The sequence below is a fragment of the Pan troglodytes genome, chromosome 4 (genome assembly GCF_028858775.2).
Source record: "Pan troglodytes isolate AG18354 chromosome 4, NHGRI_mPanTro3-v2.0_pri, whole genome shotgun sequence".
Classification (NCBI taxonomy): domain Eukaryota; kingdom Metazoa; phylum Chordata; class Mammalia; order Primates; family Hominidae; genus Pan; species Pan troglodytes.
In genome coordinates this window covers 63249397-63269922 of record NC_072402.2, presented here as the reverse complement: position 1 = coordinate 63269922, position 20526 = coordinate 63249397, and the positions used below count along the sequence as shown (strand labels likewise).

The 20526-nt window shown below is 38.1% G+C and overlaps 1 pseudogene; it reads right to left on the bottom strand.

Annotated features, from left to right (window-relative positions):
• Positions 1-14875: 14875 nt before the first annotated feature.
• Positions 14876-15467, bottom strand: LOC134810015 (high mobility group protein B1-like; annotated as a pseudogene).
• Between the last annotated feature and the right edge of the window lie 5059 nt (positions 15468-20526).

Here is a 20526-nt window from a genome sequence, read left to right as displayed (position 1 = left end):
CACAGTGATCCAGGGTCCCTCTTTTATGTTTACAAACAAGCTATTCAAATGTCTGAAAGTAAGGATTGCATGTGAATTGGGGTAAACTGACACACAGTAGGAGTGATATTGTATTGCAAGTAGTTAAGGTCGAGTTTGCATGTTTGGGTTTCAGTAGTTGGATCAAAGTTGGTTGGAAGCCCCTTAGCTCTCAGCTATGATAATGCTACTGGTTTTGTGAAAATGAGATGCTGTTCTCTGTCCTGCCCCTCTCTTTCCTTCCCCCAGTCTCTTTCTTGCCATACCCCACCCATCCACCCACCCCAAATAGGAAGAGGGTCTTGCTTAAAATGGCTTTTGATTCAGAGTCACTATTTTATTTTCTTAGAATACGTGATTTATACCAAAGTCTCCTGCTTGGGATTGTTGAAATGACCCATATGTCAAATATATAAGCTCTTGGTAAAAGAGAGACTTTCTGCCTAGCCAGTGAGGTATGACCATTATTTACCAGTGGCGGCTGTCAGCCGATTGAGAAATGCTGCTCTATTTGTGCAGGAGGAACAGGCCTAGAGAAGAGAGTATGCTCTGCAATTCCCAGACTAGTCGGTGTATGCATTTTCTTGCCTCTTCTCCCCTCTCCCACCTCCGCTTCGTCCCTTGCCCAAGTCCAATTTCAAAAATCTTGGGAAGCATGACTGGCTATGGGGAGAAACACGGCATATATTCTGTTGGGAAACCACCTTTTATGGGATGGGGTAGCAGGTCATGTGCTTTGCTGGACCCATCAGCTATCAGGGTTACGGGCATGTTCTCTGGGACAGACTATTCCTCCCCTGGCATTTAGCAATAGTTCAAGTGCAAGAGCCAGAACCCTGGAAAAGATAAATGGCACTGCCCGAAATCGGGCTTCTTTGTGCTTCTTCATTTGCTGGCATTGAATTAGGATTTGGGGCTCCACCCTGTTCCCCCTCCTCCCTTTACCCCACCCCAGGATGATGCTTTGACTCTGGAAACTGCATTGATTTGTATGCGCGAGTGTAATGCCATTTTCAGTACCTGACAATTCTCATTATGAAAGCTAAAGTACCCTAATCGTGTGTCATGTGGCGTACCCCTCCAGGCTCGATAGGGTGAGGTGGAGGCTGTGCCCCCCAGCTCTCAAGTCACTTTCACCCTCTCCAAACCTGCCTCAAGTCTGGAAGCCAGCCTCAATTAGGCTTTTGTTTGGCTTGGTTCTACATAACGGGTTAATTACAGGCTCTAACGTGGGGGCAGAGAGAAAACAAACTTTGCATTGAAAATGTTACAGTGCATTAGACATGCCCGTTGATTACTTTGATTGTTGTGTCTAATTCTTGACAGAGGGGTAATAATTTGGCTGGTGGCAATAATGGCTTGCAGTCTTCTGCTGAGAAAAACAGAAGTTATGTCTTATCTCACACGGATCTTCTCCGGGAAAGGTTTTTTTGTTGTTGTTTGTTTTTTGTTTTGTTTTGTTTTGTTTTTCACTCGGATCTCCCTCCTCTAATCTCTTGCCAAGGGACTTTACTCTTTTAGCTTCCCATTCACTATTTCTATTGGTCTCTTTTTTCCTTTTTCCTCACCATCATAGCTGAAATGGCAACTAATATGCATGTGTAAGGATGGCAGTTTCAACATGAATATTGGTGTCATGCCTGCAAAGTTACTGAGAGTCCAAGCCTTCCTTACTTGGAAAACACTGGACCCACTTCCCCAGCCATAGCCTCTGATGGACTCAAAAATGTTAGGGACTAGAGATGGAAAACACTTTATTTAGGATTTGAATGCAATAGAGAGACTTAAGTGAGGCACCCATCTTTGAGAATCTTTTTCCTCCTCGAATTGATGAATTGATTTCTAAGATTAAGAATATGTTTGCATGTTTGGGTGGGGGGCGTTGATGTTTTACATACATAGATGTCAGTATTCTGAAGTCCATCGCTTGAATTTAAGCACAATAATTTAGGGAGGGGGTGATGAATGATTTGGTTTCACTTGCTAGATTCAAGATATTTGTTGCCTGATGGCTGAGAATGGATTGATGGGTCAATAGCATTCTAGTTCTTTTATTATTTATACGAAGGTGTGTCTTCCCCTTTTAGACTCCTCAGCCTGCACTCTAAAATGTGTAGCTGAAATGTCATTTTGTTTGCAAATCATCTCTTGCATACTTTTCTCTGCACACCTCTGGAGACTGAGTTTTGAGCTCTGCTCTTGTAATGAAATTCCTCTTGTTCGTTATTATCTTTAATCGTCCCTCCCTTATTACTCTGAATTCTTCCTTCTGGACATTATGACTCATTTCCTCCAGCTTCTGCAAGCTAAAATTTAATGCAGCTAAAAACATCTAGTATGCTCCCCTTAAATCAGAAAATTCATATCAATATACGTAGTCTTAAAGTCAGGATATTGTTTCCCCTATAGTTTCAGCGCAATGCTATCTTCCATTTCAGCCTATTTTCCCTCTATCCCATTCATCAAATGAACTTGGGTTTTCTTACAAATCAAAAAAGTTCTTTTCTAAGTTAGAAGCATGTTTGAAGATTTTTTTCTCCTTTGAAACAAGGTTTCTGGTTATTTGTAATTCTGTGTGTACCCACTTGCCCATTGACAACTTGCTTGGAGTTCAAGATTAAATAGATGACTTTGTGATGCTTGGCTGCTATTCACCCCGATCAACTTGTTAAACTCATAATGTTGACCTCTTTTCTGGTGTATCTTATCCTTTTGAGACTAGCTAAAAAGACAATATGCTTTCAGGTTACCTTGGAAGTACCTTGTATTTCCCTAGCACCTTGAATTTTAAGCCATAAGATCTATCTCATGAAATGTAACTGTTGTAAAATCCCATGTGGCTTTACTTAGCGTTTTCTTTTTTCTAAAAAAAAAAAAAAAAAGTTTAAAGAGTTAAGTTTGGATGGCACCCAGCCACTTTGGGTTTTTAATCTCATTCCTAATACGAGTGAACTGTCTAAGCAGAAAGTACTTCTTTTCTTATTTGTAAAGTTCAGTTTAGTCAACTTTTGTAAATGAGATTCATCATCCAAATGATGCCTGAGTTCTATTTCTTTAGGAATATTTACTTCCTTTTCACTAATCAACAATTAAAGATTTACGTCGCAACAGGGCAAATTGTTTTTCTTGGGGTGGGGCACAAGAAGAAAAAAGGAGGGAGCAATTTTTGTGTATTTATTTTAAAAATGTTCTCTTAAAAAAACGGCCCCACATCTTGAATTCTCAATAACTATTTACAATAAAAAGTAACTTGTACAGTGTGAGTTGGTATTTTTAAACTAAAACGCAAGGAGTTAATTCAAGGCTCTGGCAGCCGATTTTGTTTACTGATCTTTTCTGATTGTTGTTTTCTTGATAATGGAGCAAGCCACTGAATGGCTGTTTGAGCCCAGGCGCCACAAACATAAACTTCACAGCTTACAATGTCCCAAGCCGTGATGGAGGATCTCTCCACACCTCCCAGAGACTTCTGAAGTGTAGACAGAGAAGTTGGTTCACAGGGAGCGAAGGAGGGGGAGGGGCGGCAGGGAAGGCTGCTGAGCGTTTGCTGTGAGCATTGTTACTATCACATCCTTTAATTTTTATGGTATTTAAGCTGTTGGCTCCAAGAAGCCAGTTTCTCTGTCTCGAGGAAGCCAGTCTCTTCCCGGAACTGCACTTAGGACTCCTTGATTCTAATTTCTAAAAATTTATTTTGCAAATCTTTCTGCTTAATTATCTGTCCGCAAGAGCGCTCAGCATTGAGAAGCAAAAGATTCTAAAAAGAAAATTACATATATGTATGTGTGGGCATACATGCATATATACATACATATATAATATACACATACCTATATGTAATTTTCTTTATATCATTTATATGTGTATGTATACACACACACAGCCCCCAAAAGAGACCACCTGGATTTGGAAGAAAGATGTATGGTAAGATTGCTTTTTGCCAGGTTGGGAGGAAGGACACATTGATTCTCCCTTTCCGAAGCCATGTAAGATTCTGCTTAGCCTTAGAACTGCTTATTCCTTGCCTGGGATCCTCTTTCCATTACATTGATCAAAAGTTAGTGTTCATTTTGAAGTGATGTTATTTGTGGATTTGACCGAGTTAGCTACTTAATTTTGCGCGTTGTCCCATTGGTTCTACCCCCAGGTGCGTTGCCCAAGTCCAGCGGGCAGGGCAGCGCAGCGCCTGTCTGCACTCAGGTTAGGGGTGGGAAGTGCTGGGAATGGGGGACCCGGACACTGGTCTAACCAGCCCCGCCACTCCCGCGGGCAAGTCAGCCCTTGATCCTTTAAAGCAAGGACAATCGACGTGGTCCGAGAGAGGAAAATAAGGGTATTTCTGGGCCCTTCTCTTTCAGGAGTTGATCAGGTTGGCAGATCTGGAGGGCTAATCCAAACAAGGCGCTTGACTTGTGAGGTCGCGAGTCTAGACAGAGCTGGTGGCTCGGCGGCTCCTTATCTTTCCCTGGAATCAGCCGAAGAGGCGCTCCCCGGCCCACTCCGCTCGGCTCGCCCGGGTCCGGAGCCACCGCTCGACGCAGACGGCACAACAAACAGCACCTGAGGCTTTATAGCTCGCTTTATTGTTTAATGGAGAATGCGGCATAACATTCATTTGTCTTCTTGGTTCCGCGACCTGGCCGCTTTGCAGCCACAGACGCTGGGAACGGGCGTGCGCCAGCGCCCGGCTGTTATGGTCCCCATGTTGAGCAGCTCCGGGCGTTCCGCTTCGGCATCGCGCGTGTGAGCGCGCACGGCTCTGTCCGTGCGCCCTCAGGCCCCTGGAGAGGTACCCAGCTGCAGCCCCTTTCTTGCTTCCAAAGGCCGGAGGCGGAAGGGTGGAGGGACAGTGAAAGAAAGCTTAGGCGAGGTGTCTTTGACGAATCCAGTATCTCCTCTTGCTGCCTGGAAATGACAGTTTTGCGCCAAAGCCATTTATGGTTCGCAGGGTCAGTGGGCTCTGACTCAAGGGCAATCAATAAAAACATTTAGTTCAGTAATAAGCTGAGTTTTTTTCCCGAATGTACCGAGAAGGATGTGTCACCATCTTGGACAAGGTGTCCCTGCGTAGCCGATCGCGCTTTCTCCACTAGTGTAAACAAGTGGCGTGACTCTCCAGTGTTTTCATGACCACTTCACGGGACACATCATGGAAGCCTTGGTCCTCCCTAACCGGCTGCCACCACAAAGAGACTGGCAGTGTTATCCACTTGGGACCAAGGAAACTATTGGGACAGATTTTGTAAAGCCCTTTTTGGAGGAGCCAATAGCTGGGCTTGGAGATTTATAATCAAGGATTTTGTGGCTCGAATTCCAAATTAATTGAGATTAAGTTGTTTATAATTTTGGCCCTTCCCATGGGATTTGTTTTTTCTTGTTTCAAGAAAAGGGGGTTTCTAGTTACATCTTAGAACTGGCTATTCTAGTTTACAAGTGTGTGTGTGTGTGTGTGTGTGTGTGTGCGCGCGTGCGCCAGATAGAAAGAGAGAGATTGGCATAGAATAGGTACTACTGCCTCTGTCTGAAAACTACCTATAGATGTAGGTGAGAGTGATTTGGTTATGTGCCTAACGTGGTGTTAATGCAAGCACCACATTTCCCAGGTTTGGTGACAGCGAAAATCCACGTCTTCGTGTTTTCCCTGCCTGTTTTCTGTGTCACAGCTGTGTGTCACCAAGAAAAAAAACCAACAAAACACGGCAAAACACAAGTTTTGTGAAATTGAAGAATATCTGTAGGGAGATTTATTATCATTATTTCTTTCTCCAGAAAACAATCCTTAGCAATAACTCAGGCACAGACTTTTCTTTTTCTCATGGGTAAAGGTTACTGTTTATTTTGACCTGTCACAAATACAATGTGTTGTTTGAAACGTGTTAAAGTTAGCAGGTATGTAGAGATAATACTAGACAGGCCACTGAATATGATAAAGTAAAATATGGTGGGAATTAACTTTTAAAGGCTATGAAAGATTTTACTTTTTTTCTAATAGCTTTTTAATTAATATTCTTTCAAAAAGTATTAACTATTTTCTCAGAGTTCTGTAATAAAAAAACAGTAAACTTGTTCAATGCACAGTAAAGATATGATTTGCAAAATGTTACTTGTGCAGGTTCTATTCTGTGATTTTTTTGCTAATTTTAATTACTCATATTCTTGTTTAGTTTTAAATAAGTTTTCTTTCCCTCCATAAAAAAAAAATTGCCCACACCTAGGTAAAGACATGTTTTGTCTTAAAATTTTCAATTCTTATTTATTAGAACAACTATTAATTTGGTTTATTAATTATAAACAGGAGGTTTACTCTACAAATAGGTTTAACAAAAAAAAAAATTTATCCCTGATTTTTGGAAGGATTAGGAGGAAACAAAAAAAATGAATGAGATTTGTAAAAAGAATATGTACTTTGAAACAGTGTATTTTAAGTATGGAAAAACTTTTGGGCCCAAGTAGTAAAAATCTCATATTAAACTCTAAAAGTATAACTGATGGTTATTTAAATTTTTATTTCAGTAGTCCAAGAATTTTTGTTATAGGAGATCAGTTCTCAAAAAGAAATAGTTGAAATAAAAATAGGCTGGCAACCTAAAAAGCAGTGTTTCATTTACCAAAAAAATGAGTGATTTTGTTTTTAAAATACAGCAGTTCACTTTCACTAACATGGAACGGCTGATATCTAAAAAGATTACATGTGAAAAATATGGATTAGCAGTTTCTGAAGAATAACAGTTTTTAGTAAATTCTGAAATAATTCATTTACTTTCCTCCATAACATATGGAGATATTTTGGAGATCGCTACTTAGAATTCTGTTTTTGTATCAAAGCACATTTCATATTTTAAGACTATGATGTATTCTTAAAATCTTTGCAACTTCAAAGGCACTAGTCACGTTAACAGTTTATACATGGGCAAATATCTATCTATTTACTAGAAGTTGAACACTTGGGTGAAGGACGCTTTACTGCCGATAAAAACTTACCTTTTAGTTCTGTTATCCCATCAGGATGGACTCATAAGTCTCATTAATGTTAATGGAAAATGTCCTTGTCTGTCATGTGGAAAAAAGGGCTTGGAGATATTTCAACCAGCAATTTCTTTGTAGCAAGTATGCTAGGGCTAAAACCACCTGAGAAGTAATTTTGATCCCATCTAGGCCCTGGAAATATGTTAGTCTAATAAATGAAAATAAGCATGTGAAATGGTAGGATTAGAATTGACTTTAAAGACAAATGCATTATAGAAGGGGAAAAAAAGGCCTGAAAATATTTTTCTCACACTTCAGAATTTTAGGAGTAATCCCTTAGTTAACTGATAGTTCAGAAATACTGCTGCTAGGTAGGTGATATAACTTCTCTGCTACTGAGATCTAGAACCAAAGTTGCGCTATACTGCTTACTTACCACATAGGAAGTTGTTTGTATTCAACTATTTACTGGAATTTGAGTGATGCTTTGTTTATGTTTTCATTTTGTAATAGTGATAAATTATATGAAATTAGTCTTGTGGATAAATATATGCATTCCTAATGTGTATTGTGGCAGCCTTTGGCTGTGGCCTAGAGTTTTCTCTAGGGCAAAGCTAAGTCTCTGGTATTAGACTAGATTCTCTAACATTATAGAACTGAGTGATAGTCCAAGATTATAAATGATGAATGTTGTTCACATTCAATATTGTTTTGGTTATTCAAGCTAAAATATTCTAGAAGCACTACACAGACTGTTTTAATTCTTCTTTATAGGGAACATCAAGAAAGGAGTCAGTTTCTTCTAGAGTGAGAGGTGCATAGTGGTTGTTTCTGCCATGGCATAACACTTTTCTATCTGTAAAGCACTTCACAGTCATCAGTTATGCATGAGAGCCACCAGAGCCCGTTTTCCTAATGACCTCTGTACCTGTTTTTCAGAACAACTCTCAGTTCCCTTGTTTTTCCTTCATATGTGTAATAGCAGAACTTCAAAGAAGTCCTTGGTGACTCGAGTGAGGACTATTTTAGATCAGATAATGAAAATTATTTTACCAACATTTTCAGTGATTTCCAGTCTTCTTACTTCTAGGAAGTGAGGAAAGAAGATGACGGGGAAAGGGGTGGGTGCCAAAAACTGTAGCAAAACTATAATTTATCACCTTAAAGCAGTGGCTCCCAAACCTGCTTTACACTCTTAGAAATTATTGAGGACAAAAACGGAACATGGGAAGGGACAAATAAGGGAATAAAAGCTGGCCATCCCAGCCAGCAGTGGCAACCTGCTCGGGTCCCCTTCCATGCTGTGGAAGCTTTGTCCTTTTGCTCTTCACAATAAACCTTGCTACTGATCAAAATAAAAAAAAAAAAAAAGAAAAAAGAAAAAGAAAGAAATTATTGAGGACCTCAAAGGTTTCATTTATGGGAGTTATATCTATGAGTAGGTACCATATAATATATTAAAAATAATTTACAAATATTAATTCATTAAAAATAACACTACATGTTAATGTAAACAACTTTTTTTTTTAAAAAAACCATAGTTTAACAAAACAAAAAATTTAATGTGAAGAATGGAATTATATCTGTTTTTGCAAATCTTTGAAATATCCGGCTCAAATGAAGACAATTGAATTCTTGTATCTGCTTCCTCATTCAAACTATAGTGATATCATGTAGCCTCTGAAACTCCAGGTTCACTTGTGAAAGAATGAAAGTAAAAAGGCAAATGAGGTCTTAACTTTTTTTCTTTTTCTTTGAGACAGTGTCTCACTCTGTCACCCAGGCTGGAGTGCGGTGACATGATGTCGGCTACTGACCTCTCCCGGCTTCAAGCTATTCTCCTGCCTCAGCCTCCCATATAGCTGGGATTACAGATGCCCACCACCATGCTTGACTAAGTTTTGTATTTTAGTAGAAACAGGGTTTCGCTATGTTAGCCAGGCTGATCTTGAACTCCTGGCCTCAAGTGATCCACCCACCTTGGCCTCCAAAGTGCTGGGATTGCAGGCATGAGCCACCAGGCCTGGCCCAACATTATTCTGAAAAGAGTTTTGACCTCACAGACTCCCTGAAAAGATTTTGGGAACACCTTCTTAGAGTTCCCCAGAGCACATATTGAGAACCACTGCCTTAAAAAATGGGCTTTTGCAAAATGATTACAGAGAAACTATTGCTTGAGGAAATTTATGATAACTGCTTGTATTAATGCTCTGGTGATATAGATTTGTTTTTTACATCAAATCTAGGTTGCAGTTTTATTTTGTGACTTTTCAATTACATTATCAAACACTGTTCTGAAAGCCCCTTATATACAGGGCCTTGAAGAAAAATGTATGGTGATGTCATATAACTGAAAATTTAAGTCTCCACTTTAAGAAACTCTAGGAGAGAAAGCCACATGAACATTGGCTAGTGTACGTAAAATGTGTTGGACTTTAAAAATTTTCAGAGCCTAACTTTGTGAAGTTGTGGAGGATATCAGCACTGAAGAGAATTTTGAAATCCATCCCAAATAATTTGAACTTGTCATAAGTAGGAATTGCTAGCCACAGGATTTTGAGACCAGGAATTAAAAGTCATAGTTATAATTTGGAAAAGTCATTTGGCTTTTGAAATGAGATAGAGTGGTAAGATGAAAGACTGAAGGCCAGGAAAATAACAAGTCAAGGATCCTAGTGGTTCAGGCAGGGAGTGGCATGAAGAGAAAGGAAGAAATTGATCTGTGACAAATTCCAAGGAACTTACTCATATGGGGAGTCTGGTAGTTGTGCATCAGAATTTGTTTTTCCCTTCTTTATAAGCATATGGATAGGCTGCGTATGCCAGGCTCCCTTACAGTTAGTTGGGTGGATCACATGACTACATATTGCTAATGGAATCTAAACAGATTTGTTTTTTGATGTAAAAAACAAACCTAAATCACTAGAGCATTAATACAACAGAAGTACTGTGGGTCATTCTAGGCTTAGACCTTGAGATAGTGAGTATGCTTCCTTTATGCTGTCTTTTTCCATCCAACTAGCTGGTACTCACAAAGGTATACATATAGAAGAGCAACATGACAGAAATAACCAATGTCCCAGATAATGTCAGGGAGTGGAGCTGCCTGCAACTTGAAACATTCAGCTCAAACTGTAAAGGAGAAATAAATGTTTTAGTTTCTTTAAGCCACTGAATTATTGTGTCTTATTTGTTGCATTTCCCTAGCCTAGACTAAGCCAGATATAGACTAGAGCATTAAGGCAGCATTAAGAAGTCAAGGATGACTGAGGTTCCGAATCTGAATTACATCATCTGAAGGAAATGTGCATTTACTCACTTACTCACTGTTTCATTAATCCATTCAAATTTTTCTCTAGTGTTTACTATGTGTCATGCACTATTCTATGTGCTAGTTATGTGGAAGTGAACAAAACAGAGTTCTGCCTTCATGGAGCTTACATTTTTGTGGTGCATTCAAAGAACATACAAATAAGTGCATACTATAATGAAGGCACGGATAGACACTATAAAGAAAAATCACCCAGAGAAAGGGGATGGAGAGATTGATATCAAGTAATGCTTCTTTGAGGAGGTGACCTTTGAAAAGGTGGTGAATGCTCAAAAAAAGTGAAAATGAGATAAATGTGTATGCATAAATTGTATTAATATATTGAAGCTGTGTGTTTGAGTTTTGATATACCCTTGTTTTATCTAACACTGTACATAAAGAAATAGATCAGTGTTAGGTATCTGGAAGTTATTCTCTTGTATAACTTAGTGAAAATAAAAGAATCTGTGAAGAGTTTTAAAAAGCAGGAAGACACAAATAATATAGTAATTCATCAAAGATACATTGGAAAAAAAGTGACTGGAAAGGTAAAAGAAAAAAAAAGAAAGACATAAATGTGAGAAATAAGTGAAGAGATCAGGGTGGTGATGAGGAAAAATAAAAGACAATAGAAATGTCTCCGGAACTGAAGCCAGAAGTCTTCAAAGGGGCAGGTATGAAAAGCTGTGCCCCATACATCAGAAAGATCAAGGAAGATAAGGACAGAGAAAATGCCTTTGAACTTGGCTGAATGGAGGTCATTGGATACCATAAAGAGACAAAGATGGAAGCCAGATTTAGGAGGGGAATTAGGGAGAAAATATTTTAAATATAGTTCTTCTAACTCTTCACTGTTGTTATTGGACATTTATTGAGTGTGGTGATTCTATAGAGATCCACTCTAATAACCAAACATTCACTGAGTCTAGTTACCAGGCTTGTGAAGAATGACTGAAGAAGTACCAGAGGCTCGTACTTCTATTAACCCTTTTAGATGGGTTCCAGAGGATAGAACTAACTAAAATATTTTTAACTCCTTTGGCTGTCTGACTTTGCTGAGTTCAAGAAGACTCAAGATTCCACAGTCTAAGCAAACAAACCAATTAGATGTTAAACTCCCAGAGGCTAGAACTAAGCTGTCAAAAGAAAGTGAGTATGGAGAGGTAATTATCCAATAATTACAAGAGTCTAGGCAAAAATCTAAGAGAAATGTCTATTGGCATGTTGTAAAACTGTTTAAGAAGTTAGCAATTTGCTTGGTTTCGTTGCCACTATGCTAAAATTTGTGGTGTTTCATCAGAAGGTAATATTCCTTGAACTATGTATTACCATACTGTTAAAAACTCAGCTGCAAAGATTTGAAAACAAGCAACAGACTTAAAAACCACGGTAAGTTCTTAATCTGTTGAGCCTTTGAAATTCAAGTGGAAAGAAGCAAGGTTTTTATATATTTTGTACTGTGACATATCAACCAGCTGGTACTTTGCAAGCCTGATAACACTGAGCAATCAGAGGGTAATGTATCATTTTGCATTGCTGAGGTGTCCATGGTAATAGAAAATCAGTAATACTATCTGCCATAATTTGCCTCTCCTGGGATGGATACCTACCAAGAGTTTATAGTTTCTCTTAGTTCTGCTTTGCTTTTTGCAAAATGATAGGGCTTATGCAACTATAGGTGTGCCCTAGAATGCAAGCTCATTGGGGGAAATAAAGACTAAACCTAGTAGCACATATAATCACACTAGGTTAGCTATTATTTGTAATTCAAAATAACTTTAAAAGGTTAATGACTCACCACCCAATAGTTTGGAGTATATACAAGAGGATAAATCATAAAGTCGCTAGTAAATGTGGAAATGAATAGAGGAAGAAAAGATTTGAAGATTTTTGAGGGTCAGTGTGGAGCACATAGAAAGGAAAAACCCATCTGATGGGTAAGAAAATGCATAAGGAGTAGTATAGGTAAGTGTGTCAAGATAAAGCAAAATAATTTGATGAGTCTAATTGAAAACACTCAGTTTTAAAAATGTTTAATTATGGTGACTTCTTTAATGCCATTTCCTTCCGGAATGATAAGGATTCCATCTTTTTTCTTTTGAGCTCTAATTTTGATTATGCTAAAATTATACAAAGCAATAAAAATGAGAGTACTTCCATAATTATAAATATTTTAATTATTCCATTCCTTGAAGAATCCAAATGTGATACATAAAAGTCTTCTAATCTAAATCTTGATTTTTTTCTGAATGAACTATCATCATTCAGTGTTCACCCATGCGATTTCTAAAATGCACATCATGTACAAAGTATATTAACAATGGAAAAATAGTTTACCTCTTCTAACTGTATTAATTTGATATTGTGATATTAATTATCTGTTTTCAAAGACAAATCTTGATGGTCCATATGTGGGGGGAAAAAAAAAACAAACCATAACTATTCAAACTACATTTGTTTTCACCAAATTGGTGTTCTTCTAGAAAGGAAAAAAAATTTTCTTCAAAATTAATGGTACAAAAAATAATTATTAAACTTGAGAGTTAATGAGAATCATTTTCTTTCTCATCACCCACTATCTCAGGGTGGCAGTCCAAATTATTCACTATTGCTTAGCAAGAATACATATACAACGTATCATGGAAAGTTGTAGAATTAAATAAAGGTCTAGGTTTTACAAGGCATAATACAATTAAATGTCTCAGAAAGATACATGCCTAGATAAATTCATGACAGTCAGGCTTTCTAAAGGACTCCCCAGACCTCTTGGCATTGAACTGACTAGCTCTATAGTAAGCCACTCATAAGCCAGATGGGTAGCTAGAAGACAGAGGCAGCGAACAAGAACTTTTGGGGCACCTTTTGCTAAGCCTAAGAGCGTCCTAACTGTTCCTAGAGTCCTTATCTTGAATGTATCAAGACTTCTGACTTGAAGCTGTTGATCCATAGCACATATTCTTATTAAAACATAAATGGACATGAAGTAGGGGAAAGGCAGGAAGGCTTTGGAATCATTAGCAAAATTGAACTCTGCTGTTAGTAAAATATTCACGTATTTGAACAACCAATCAGGACTGAGGACCAAGTATGAAGCAGATGAGAAAATGACTTTTTCTGCTTCTTGTCACTAAATTGAGATTTAAAGACATTTGGCTTTCTAAACTCTTCTACTATAGCTACCACTTAATGGTTATCATCTATGTGCCAGGCCCCTGGCTAGGTGATAATTTTACATTGTTTCTCATTCTCATCTGCAAACATGTAAGATAGGTTGCTATAGTTTGAATGTGTCCCACAAAAGTTCATATGTTAGAAACTTAATTGCCATTGTAACAGTGTTGAGAGGCAGGACCTTTAGGAGGCGATTAGGTCATGAAGACTCCACCATCATGAATGGATGAATGGTGTTATTGCAAGAGAGGATTGGTAATAGCGAGAGTGAGCTCCTGATAAAAAGAATGAATGCTGCCCAATTTCCTCTCTCTGTCTCACCATGTGATATCTTCTGATACGGGATGACCATCACCAGATAACACCTCCGTACTCTTGGATTTACAAACCTCTAGAACTGTGAGCCAAATGAATTTCCTGTCTTTATAAATTACCCGTCTGTGGTGCTCTGTTCTAGCAGCAGAAAACATACTAAGACATAGGTGTATTCCATTTTGCAGAAGAGGAAAATAATCTCTAGTCAAGAGAACATGCCCAAGTCCTCACAGAATTTGTGGATACAAGCAGCAATTATTTAAGTTAATTGAATCAGTAATTTGCATAACAACACTTAATTTAGATGTGCTTATTCAAAAAGCAGTTTTTATTTATTTATTTTAATAAAAAATTATATATAGTTGGTTAGGCACAATGGCTCATGCCTGTAATCCCAGCACTTTGGGAGGCCAAAGCAGGCAGATTACTTAAGGCCAGGAGTTTGAGACCAGCCTGGTCAACATGGTGAAATCCCATCTCTACGAAAATACAAAAATTAGCCAGGCATAGTGACTCATGCCTGTAATGCCAGCTACATGAGTGGAGAATCGCTTGAACCCAGGAGGTGGAGGCTGCCGTGAGCCGAGATCTTGCCACTGCATTCCAGCCTGGGCGACAAAGTGAGACTCCATCTCAAAAAATAAATAAATAAATAAATAAACCTTACTTACTTAGGAGCATTCAGAATGTCAACAAAAGAACTGCAAGAACTGCAACTTTTTTTTTTTTTTTTGCCATTACAGGGTAGTATTCTGTTAACAGAACAACAATTATTTCCTAATATAAGCTGCATCAGAGACAACTGAAGATGAAAACACTACTATCCCCATATAAAACTAATTTGTGCTGTGCACCAAGAAGAACATGCTTTAAATTTCCACACCAATTTACAACCCCCACACTGTACCAGGCAAAGTTAATGGCTATTAGGTCTATCTAAAGACACATTCAACAGTGCGCTGACTATACACAAAATGAATAGTTTAAAAACAAATCTTAGTCTTAGATTTCAGGTTTTTTTCCTTAAAAGGAGGGAGTTGTATACAGGGGGGTTAAATGTTTTATAGACAAAGGAGAAAAACTGTTAGAACCATCTTATTCATCATCATCTTCTTTTTTATTTTCATTTTCCTCCTCTTCCTTCTTTTTCTGGCTTTTTTCAGCCTTAATAACTCCCGTTTTTGTTGCATCAGGCTTTCCTTTAGATTAGTATACAGCAATATCCTCTTTGTAATTTTCCTTCAGCTTTGCAGCCTTCTTTTCATAAAGCTTCTTGTCATCTGCAGCAGTGTTATTCCACCTCTGCCAGTTTCTTTGCAACATCACCTACACATAGGCCAGGATGTTCTTTGATTTGGGGGTGACAATCATAAGAGAACAATAAGGCCAAAGGAGGCCTATTGGGTGCACTGGGATCCTTGATTTCTTTTTTGTTTCCCCTGCAGGAGGGATATTTGTTTTCATTTCTCTTTCATAAACTGACCTTGTCTGCCTTTGCCCTATCTTCAGATTTCCCTTTCTGTTTTGAACCCATGGTCTTTCACCTCTCTAAGCATTTCTTAGAAAATTCTGAGAAGTTGACGGAAACATCTGAGTGCTGCTTCTTGTGCTGTTCTTGGCAAGATTTCATGAAGAATGCATATGATGACATTTTGCCTCTTGGCTTCTAAGGCTCTCCTTTGACCATGTTTAGTTATTTTTTCTCAGTGAAGAAGAGTTGTCCAGGGACTGTCCAGCTCTCACTTGTCCTGGCACTTAACTCTGTAGAGCTCAGTGTATAGCAATGGCTGTCTCACAAAGCAATTTTTACTGTTGACATGCAATAAGGCAAACCCTAAAAAGTGTTGAGTGTTGCTTTTGAGATCTTTAATCATTTTTTTCCTGGAAAAGGAAACCCTCCAGGTCTTTAAAAATGTGACTGTTCCAGTTACAACAGTTCTGATGCTTATTATCGCACTCTAAGTCTGGCTAGATGGATCACTTTCAAGTTTCTGGAATGTACCATGGTCGTTTTTTGTTTTTTTTTTTTTTTTTTTTGGTTTTGTTTGCTTTTTTGTCTTCTTTTTTTTTTTTACCCTTTCACCCTCTACAGGGATTTTTTTCCTACCATGCAGCATTCATCTGCCTTTCCTATCTCTTCCTTTAGTTTCTCAGTTCAGTTGCCAGTTTTTCAAGAAGCAGAGGTCTTGGGCTCTTGTAACAGACTGCATTTGGCAGTTTGCATATTTGTATTCCTGACATGTCTGTAGGTTCCCAAAGTGTTTATTTTTTTTTTCAGCTTTGTATCTCACAATCTTTGTACCATCACAATGCATGGAAGATACTGAAATATTTATTTACTGGATATGAACTAAAGTATGAGTGAATATCAGACCTTCCAATGGCAGATGAAATCTGTACTGCTTTATTAGAGGCTATGGTCAAGGGAAGAAACAGAAAAGAGGGCTACTTCAAAATGATGACTGGGACTTAAAGATTCTGAACAGCAGAGAGAACGAGGGAGAGAGACAGAGACAGACAAAGAGAGAGAAAGGAGAGAGAGAGAGAGAAAGAAAGAGAGAGAGAAAGAGAGGCTGTAACAAAGGTTAAGAGCTTGGAGTCAGGCAGTCTGGGATATGAATACTTGCTGTTTGACCTTGGGCATGTTACTTAGTTTCTCTGAACCATAGTTTCCACATGCAGGAGAAATGCTTGCAGGATAAATCTGATGTGTACCTACTAGGCAATAAACCCTATATGTGGGATTGTTATTATTGTTATTAAGAAGGGTATGAGAAAAGCTTTATTCTCTTGAATGAATTTACTTGGTGTTCTTTGCATCTTTCTTTTTTCTCTCTGTTCAGATGGATGCTAAATCTTTATGTTTTTCCCTAAAGATGAAGTGGGAAATACTTTGTGTTTTTACATTTGATTTCTTTCTTTTTTCACTGTTTCCTTCATGAGAATGCTTGTATACATATATTAATACTTTTGTGGTTTCCTTTAACTGAGGAGAATATGCAACATGAAAGGGATTTTAGCAAATAATTAAAGGATAGTTTACAAAAATCATAGCACCTTACCACAACCCATTTCTTTTATGTGTATTACTTGCCACGGGCACAGATTCCTACATAGTTATGATTATTATATGTATTTATAGTGTTTTGCTCTTTTTGCTTAATATCCCAGAATAAATATTGTCCATGTGCACCTCTACAGTGAAAACCATCTTGGGAAAATGGCTTTGTTGCATCAGTTGTCCCTTAAGTGTTTCTCATTGGTTCCCACTGTACAGTCTAAACACAGTATTTCATCTAACATTATGCATGTTTCATTATTTCATCACATTTCTTGTGGGATAGATCCCTAACCTTTTAATTATGGTGAAATATTCAAAAGGTTAGTCAAACAACCCCCAAAGGAGCTTCTGGTACAATGTAGTAGCAGAGGCTTATTGTCCCTGGCTTAAAACTGATTATGTGAAAGAATAGTGTGCACCTCTAGAAAGGCTAGCAATTCTGCCATCAGATAAATGATTGCAGCCTTCAGTGGGCTGGCTCTCCCTTTATTTTCGCCACTGGTTGTGGAGCTGGGAAACAGATGCCTGTATGGAGAATGAGGGCCCAGACTTTTTTTTTTTTTTTTTTTTTTAAGTGAAATGTCAAACTATGTGACTATGCCCGGCAGAAGACGACCCCCTGCGAGATGTGATAAGCCCCAGGCCTGCTCCACACACTACACTGAAAATGCCGTGGGAGGGCTTCCCAGGCTGATGGAACTAATGACAGTAATAGCTCCGGGTAATTTGTCTTTTTCCTTACTGTGCACATTCTCTACATGTGGTGCACTTTACACCTACCACCAGGCACACATCTGGAATGCTATGACCCTCTCAGGCCTGATTCAGATAGGTTGAATTCTCCTGTAAAGTAAATCTGACCTCTAATTTTCTTAATAATTCAGGATTATGCTAATGTTACTCAGCAACCATTATAGAATGGTGCAGGAATACCTAAGAAAGCTTAAGCCCTTGTACTGGAAGCATGACAAAGGTTTCTTTGCCTATTTGGCTATAATGTTTCCCCTCTGTCATTCTAGTAGAGAAAATATAAATTTTGAAAAGTGTATTATTTACATTATTTATTCATTGTTTCAAGTTGTAGGACATCCTCTACTTAAGAAGAAATTTTGTTTCCTTTCTTTGGTGTACAGATTTTCTACTAAGAATTTATAAGACTACTAATGAAAGGTTTGGGTTCTTAATTCTAACTGTAAAAAATACTTAGATAGTAAAAGAGACTGACAAAATAATTTCAAGGATAGATAAAACAGACTTCACAGCAGCTTAATCTCATCAATGCAGAGTGCTCTTAGGAAGATTTTAACAATAAAAATCCTATTTTAGTGCTGGCTCCATAGCAAGATTGTACATTTAATATTGTATTTATATCCTGTATTTTCTGTATTTATGTAAAAATAGCTATATTATTTAAAGTGTAAACATCTGAACATATCTTTTAGAAAAACATAAATGATCTTAAGTTTTAAGAAATGTTCACACTACATTAAAAAGATAGGCTCTTCAATCCTCCCTCTCTGTGAATAAAAAGAGAATAAAAGTTCTCCATAAATTAGTATGTGCAACATTCCCCCAGAGAGCAAAATATTTTCAGCCATTGTGGAGGTATGAGAACCACATGTTTGCCTGGAAAAAAAAGTATGCTCTTTACTATGGATTTCTGAATCATTCTGTCAAAATATTTGTAGTTATTTCTAAGTTATAAATAGACAATTAATGTTATTACTTTTTTCCTTTAATTCATATCACTAGGAAGGTACTAGTGAAGAATTTTTTCCCCCTGCAGACTAAATATTATACACAGAAATATAACAAATGAAAAATTGTTTATATGGGTCAATAATTTATGTTTCTCACAAACAATGTAGATATTGTAAACTTCTTTCTACAAGTAATATCTATGTAATTGACCAATAACAAGGTAATAGTTTATCAAGAATGCTATTCTCTCTCTCGGCACCTCTGACCACCAACTCAGTTACTCAAACTCCACCCCAGTTTGAAGGCAGAAAAGTGTGCATATCTAAGTATTGGGTTCTCCTAGAATTTAATCATGGACTCAGACCACTCCAGAAAACTCCATGTGTACCTGCTGGATGGATGGTACAGATGGACTGTAGAAGAGATCTTTTTCCCCCCTAACTTAGATATCCTAAGAGGTATGTCCCTACCCAGACACACTTATGGAAAAATCAATCCAATTAGAGAGGGAGAAATGAGGGAGGAATGGCATGCCGAGTGTCCCACTGCCCTCTCAGTTCCATTCCTTCTTGTCAGGCATGAGCCTTTTGGAAGGATTGCTCTAGGAAAGTAAGTAATGACCACCATTATCCCTGGGTGAAGCAAAGCAGGCTGCAGAAGGACTGCTAGACAGGCTAATTGTGACAGGTATACTCTATTGACCCTTCCTGGGCCATGTTCCTTTGGGCATGATTTGTGCACAGAGTGGATCATTTGGCCTATATGACAGATTGTGTGAAGTACAGTTACTGACAGCTGCTTAGCTCATGGGTTTGGAATTAGATGAAAGTTTGAAACGTTTTGAATATAACACTCTCTTTTATACCTAATGCTTTACAATATTTGATAAAAAATCTCTCCAAAGAACAACAACAAATTAGATGATATCTGTGTGACTTCAGCAGAATCTGCACAGGCTGAAAAATCAGTCAGTGCATTTCACTGAATTATATGATAATCCAGTAACAAGAAATCTGCAAGGACACATGGCTCATGATAACGCCAAAGTTGATGACACTGGCTGTTATTACCAATACCTCCAGTTTGTTAAGCTAGGGACCTCACATGCATCATCTTACACAGCTCCTTACAACAGCTCCAAGTAGCCCACATTGTTATAGAGAAGGGAGCTGAACATCAGAGAGGTGCATACAGGGACAAGAGTAAGATATGAACCGAGATTTGTCTGACAGCCAAGCCCTCAGCTCATCCTGTCCCTCATCCTCTAGTCCACACTCCGTCCTTCTCCCTGCCCACTTCCCCAGCTCTTGGTGGTTTTATTCTCGATAGACAGCAGAGTGCCAAGAAAGCAAGAGTCTGTAGAAACAATCAGGTATACAGGGCCTTGATCCTGGTTCTGTCAGTTCAATGACTGTGCAGTTACCCAACCCCTCCAGATCTCCCTGTTGTCATCCATAAACCACAAATAAGCCCAACTCATAAGAATGTTGTTGAGAAGACTAAGTGAGAGAATGATGTAAACTGCTGAGCATAGCACCTGGTGTACAGTCAGCACTCAGTGAGGGCTATCCACTAATTTATAATGATAAACCTCTCTGTCAAAGTTTAAAGTTTTTTTTTTTTCCTGTAGGAATCTGAAGTAGAGGTGTTTATAAAAATATATCACTTTTCTTTAGAAGCCTTATAAAATTGAAGTACGCTTATACATAAAGGTATATTTATTTACATTTTTATAAAACGTAACCTCTTAGGATGCTCAACACTTTTTGAACACAGTTATTATAAGTAAAATAGTACTTTGGAATATTTTTCTTTAAACCAATTTCTTTCATTTGGAAAAATGGTAAGTGTGGCATTTTGATTTAGAAAGTATTTAAGGTTTTATAGCTGATTTAGCTGATTCTTGAGAAATGTTGATAGTCATTTATCTTGTGTTGTCTTCCTCTCACTATTGTCTTTCCCTGAGAGGGACTTCCTTGCATAT